Here is a 6,000-nt window from a genome sequence, read left to right as displayed (position 1 = left end):
TTTATAATTTTTTTTATGAGTAACATTATTCGTACATTGTCATTTTTTTCTCCAAATTCTGATTATTTTTACTGTTATGTGATTAATTTTTTTATTTGGTAATTCTGTTTGTTTCTGATGAATTGTTTTATACAAAATAGTAGAACTAAGAACGGATTTATTTGGTTTTTGTGAAAGATTTTTAAATGCAATCTTCCAAATAGAGTCCAAGAATAATTTTCAGTTTATTTATTGGGGTTTTCTTTTCGTTATTATCAGCTTTGAGGTGAATTTGTGTAATTTGCAAATTATGGAAAGGGTGGCCAAAATTATATGTTTCAATCCAATGTATTTATATATATATATTCTGACTTCTATATGACTGTTGTGGAATGTCTGATTGCAGAGATTTGCAGTCTTATCTTTCTGATCTTAGCATTTTCCTTGCCCTTGAAAGTAACAAATTCTACATTTTGGTGGACAACCAACCATGGCTTATGGAGGACATAGGTTCACGTCCAGCTCTCTTGTGGCAATTGATGGTTACCAAGGTTATTGGAAACACCTTTCTGTCTTTTGAAGGGGAAAAAATATTTTTTAAAGACAAGAAGATTATAATTGAATCTAAGTCTTTATAATTACTTTCAGTCCAGGTTATCTCCTTTTGCTATAACAAAGGTCGTAGGGAGACAAAGGAGGGGGAAGCTTCTTCCAGATCAAATGAGGCATGGTTGTCTTCTATTCATGCTAAAATATTGTCTAGAACGAAGAAACTTGATACCTCTTTTCTTCTTAGTAGTGACTTGCATAGGACATGTATGGCTTCATTGTATTTGAAGTCGCATGGTCCAATGTTCGAGGTATTAACTACTACAATGAGCTTCAGGTATTTGCTCTCTTTTTTTTTCTGTGATTCACCGTTGAGGTATTTGTATTTGCTATTCAGCATGTTTGTTCTTACTTGCAGACTGATACCTCTCTGGCCATAGAAGCAAATTCATGCAAAAATGGGATTTTGGCAGCATTGATCAAGCAGCAAGATGCATGTCTTCATGGTTCTGCGGACAGGCTCAGAGAAGCATTGTTTGAAAGAGCACCTGGAGTCAACAATTGGTATATTTTTGCCTTCATATTTGAAGACACTAGGATAATAGTTATCTTTATGATTCTAGACTTGATCACGATTACCTTTTCATTGCATTTATACCTTTTAGGATCCAAGAAACTGTTACAAACTTAGAAATGAAAACTGGAGATGCATGTTTGCTAGAACCTCGTAGTTTTGTTAAGAGTAGGGTATATTTGGTTATTTAATGTCTCACTAGGTGCATTATAATCGATGAGGGTCAAATCTATCTTTTAGTCTACAGTGAATGATCTCTTCCTAAAGTTTTAGTGGAGACAGCCATGGAAGGCGTATTAAGTGAAATTCAGTAATATTAGCTCACAAGTCTTTATTCCCTCGCAAGGTAAAGGAGAGTTGTTTACTGTTAGACATCCTCATCAGCCTTCTCTCATTTACTCTGCAGTTTGTTCCCTTTCAAATCAACATATATTAACAGTTCAGACTACTAGTTGCGGAAAGCTGTCGTGATTAAAAAGCTATTAGAAAGGAGTTTTTGTTTATCTTAAATTCTAATTGTAATTTACTCGTACTTTATGATTAGGTTTTATCTTCTAAGATAAGTTTTTTAGCAGATAAATGTTAGGGAAAAGATACCTAGTTAAACTTTACTTTTGAAATTCTCAATCTATAAAAGCAATTCGAACAGAACTTATGTTCTTTCTTCATTCAATTCTCACTTTCGTTCTTCTTGGAATATTTACTAGCGGTTATGAGTTTTTGGGGACCGTACCTTGCGGTTCCTTTGTTATGCCCAACCTAGAGTAACTTCCTTAGAATCCCTGTACACATGATTTATGATTCTAATTTTGGAGAAGGATAGCTTGGTTGCAATGTACAAGAGTTTGGTGAGAAACCAAACCATGTTTTAAATCAAGCATTGCTACTGGTTACCCTTTAGTATCGTTATATATGGTTTTAGCATCTCTTCTTAAATATGTTTTCTAGGGGTTACCTGTATTTGAATCCTTTATTTAAGGTATTAACCGTATCAAGAACTGTCTACAAACTTGTCTATTACTATGCTATAGTAAAATTCTATGATGAATTGAAATTGTGACTACTAGAATTTTAATTTTCACTCCAGCTGATTTTTCTAAACATTGGCCTCGGCCGGTATTTGTCGCTTCAAGGCTTGCCAAGGCTTCATTCTTTCTGAAAAGCTTTATAGAGCCTGCAGACTCTGAAACTTGGCAGGCACATAAGCATGTGGCTCTAGTTTTCCTTTGTTGGTGGTAACTTGTTTTCCTATAACAGCGTGCTAGAAACGGGTGTGGACACTAGGAACAAGTCATCCTTGTGTTCATGTGTTTCCAATGTTGTGCTCTTTCATTTGACAGCTAATTCAGTCAAACCTGCAAATACTCATCTCTTAAGTGATTAAATAGTAATCTTCAGTATTCTGGCTTAACCTGATAAATTTGTTTTTCGAAATGACCGTAACCTGTAAGTTTTCTGCTTCATTGTTGAAACACTGCTTTGAGATTATAACCTGTAAGTCGATTTTCATCTGAATATGTATATGTATGGTTTATTAATATGTTCTATGCTATCCTATTCCTATAATTGTCTAATACAGTAGGTGCTAATTTGTTTTACTCCTCTTGCAATTGGTGTTGTGCCCTCAAGTCTCTTACATGCTGGAAACAGCACAATCAACATTGATCTGCTCATATGAAGCATCCTTTACGACTTTGTCTGATGTAACTAGTACTTTTTCCCTGTGAAGTTACGATTACTCATGTTCACTGTGATAGGTACAAAATTTGTTTGGAAAATGGTCAAATAAATTACTGGATGTCTTTATTTAGTTGTCTGTATATCAACCTCAGTATTTACCATGATCTATATTCATTGCTGGATATTTCCCTATTTCTTTTTCTCTGATAACTGATAGGATATTTTCACTTCAAATAAATTTTGAATTCTAAACTTCAGTCCAGTGCATGTCGATTTTGTTGTTCACCATAGCATACTTCAATGACAAATTTACTGGGCTGGTACAGTAATTAATTTGGTTTATTTTCAGGAGAGGTCTTCTATGATCGAAGAAGATTTTCCAATGCTGATCACTTTTGATGATGACAACGATGATGGTTTCAGCGTTGATGATAGTTTCCCCCATTATCATTGTGACAATCTCGAGATTCGCTCTGAAACTGTGGACTCGGAAACTTTGAGCCACATGCCTCTGCTCCTATTGGGCTCTATAATAGAAGGAAAGGCACTAAGGCAATTATTACTGGAGTTGACGTCTATTGTCAGGAAACCCAAGTGAAGCTGACAATTCATTAGACGACTCCGATGAAACAGAAGTCGAAGCTACCGAGTATAGGGACGTTCTTATTTTGTTCAGGTTTGATGATAAGGACCTCCCATTTAAACTAAAGCAAATAATAACACCTGACCTGAGGTTACTTCGTTTGTTGGAGGCTGGTCTTCCATCTTGGGCCCTTTTTCTTCAATCATATCCTGGCTTTTGCCATATATATCGCCCATGGATGTGCCCTCTGGCCAGAGCTCTATATGTTTTGATTTCAATCATTACTGTTCTAATAGGATTCTTTGACCTATACAAAAATGTCCCTCTTCTTAAGGCAGCTGCTTCTCATTTATGTGGACCACTTCTTGATTGGATTGAGAACTGGGAGATGGTAACGAGGATCAAGTACTTGGGAACTATGCTATTTCTACAAAACTTTGAGAAGGCCATGCACTGGTTGTGGGTGGTTTTGCGTGCAAGTCGGTCATTTTTCTCTTTCTTAATCTACCATTGGCAGGACCACTTATGGAACTTCTGGAATTTCTCTTTCCAGTTTGGAATATGTTTAGTGAAGTAATAGAAAGCTTATTTTCGATCATATCTATTGTGATTGGTTTTGTCTACAGTTTACTGGATGATCTCATGGATGTTGTACTAATGCCTATATGGTTTATTATCTCAGTTCTCAGTACATTGGTAGGTCATCAGATGATTGAAATTCTATTGATTCGTATGTTAATCATGTTCATTCTTCTTATATTCATGCAACTGCAGCAAATTCCGTCCTGTATCCCATGTTTGGATTGTTTGGGAAATGCTGTATGCCCCAATACGCCTGGTCCTTGCATTAGCCAGTTTTGTAGCTAACATGTGTGCCTTCACCATTGATCTGGTTGGAGATACATGGGAGTTTTTAAGTAGCATGATAGAGGTTGCTTCAGAAGCTGAAGCAACAGTGCACAGTGCTCAGGAAGTTTCATGTGGCGTTCACTTTGGAGTGACCTTTTATCCCAGGTTAAAAATATATTATTGTCTTGATAAATATGTGTTTCCTTTATGTTTCCTTTTACATATTTTGTCTGCCATCTTTTCAGATATTCCGCGCTCTCAGAAGTATATTATGGTTTTGCTGCTTTCTTTGACGCCTGCAACAGACATCGCCTAAGGTGTCACAATTTAACTAATCCCATGTATATAGTAATATAATTACCTTTATGGTCCTGTCTTATAGATTTAACTAAAGAGGCAAGCACGTGCACATGCACTTGCATGTAGGCGCATCAAGTATACAGGCATTTGCCTGATTTGTGTCAATCATTGCTCCTCTTCACAAATGATGTTTTCTTTTTTGAACTAAGCTTTTACTTGCATGATCTTTTGGTGCAATGGTGTACAGCATTTATAATCACATACTGGGATTTATTCAAAGACAACCACCCCGTGGAGTCCCATCACGAGTCTCATATCCGGGACGTAATAAATCGACAGACGGAAACCAATATCCGGTAAGCAATCATATGCATGATCCTCGTGGAGTCCCTTTTCCTTATTATGGATTTGGCTTTTGCAGTCAGAAGTGAGGAGTCCAAAGTAAATGGAGTCTTACCACACTATCGTGACTTTTTAACTTGCACTTCGATACGGATAGGTTAGAGCTACTTTCATTCTTTCATTCTTTTCGGTTTCAGAGCTTCCATTTTCTCTCTTCATCTTCATTAATCTACCCTTTTTTTGTTAATGTAAGTTCTCAACTGTGATTAAAAAAAAGTTCTCAACTGTGGTTTGTAAATATCTTTTTATCAAACTATATGATATATTAAAGAATGAATTATCATTATAAACTATACCATTTGTATCGAGTTGTCTCTTAAAGTATTTTTCAGTACGTTTTGTCCCCATGAAGTTTAAATCGTTACCCCATTCGTTCAAGGTTTAAATTTAAAGTCTATAATTTCGAGTTTTAGAATTTAAATATTTATGTTTTAGTGTTTAGAGTTTTAAATTTTAAATTTAGGATTTTATGATTTTAATATACTAATAATATTTATGATATTATAATCTAGAATTTATAATTTTATAATTTTAATATTTTTTTTAGGATTTAAATATTTAGATTTTAAATATTTGAAGTTTAGTGTTTAAAATTTTAGAATTTTATAAAAAGATATTATTTTTGTCTCATTAAATTTGTTACGATTGATATTTTAGATAAAATATTTAACTTTTCACTTTTAATAATTTGGAGTGATTTATAAAGTAGTATTTGTTTAGAACTTTGTTAACCTATTGACAAAGCACACAAGTCCACAGAGGCAACTATTCAAACAAACTCGAGACCTCCAAATAAAACAACATTCCTACCTAAGAGGAGTGGGAATGAGAATTTTAAACAATTATAGATAGAACAATTATATATATATTGAACAATTCCTACCTATGGTGGAAGGGAAATTTTGCTCGAGTATCGAACTCACAATCTAGAAGAGATAATAAGTGTCAATCGAGAACTTTTAATCATTTACTTTAGAGATTGTCGATAAAAAAACAATTATATTTAAACGCACTTGAACCTATAGTTTTTTTTAACGTTACAATATTAATCAATCTAATATCTTATAAAATAAATTTAAAACAA

General features: G+C 34.3%; 1 pseudogene; it reads left to right on the top strand.

Moving 5' to 3' along the window:
- Positions 1-793: 793 nt before the first annotated feature.
- LOC120196855 lies at positions 794-4,945 on the top strand (annotated as a pseudogene).
- The last annotated feature ends 1,055 nt before the right edge of the window (positions 4,946-6,000 follow it).

The sequence above is a fragment of the Hibiscus syriacus genome, unplaced genomic scaffold, assembly GCF_006381635.1.
Source record: "Hibiscus syriacus cultivar Baekdansim isolate YM2019G1 unplaced genomic scaffold, ASM638163v2 tig00117034_pilon, whole genome shotgun sequence".
Lineage (NCBI taxonomy): Eukaryota > Viridiplantae > Streptophyta > Magnoliopsida > Malvales > Malvaceae > Hibiscus > Hibiscus syriacus.
The sequence above is the reverse complement of the archived record's forward strand: the minus strand, read 5'-3'. Positions and strand labels throughout refer to the sequence as shown.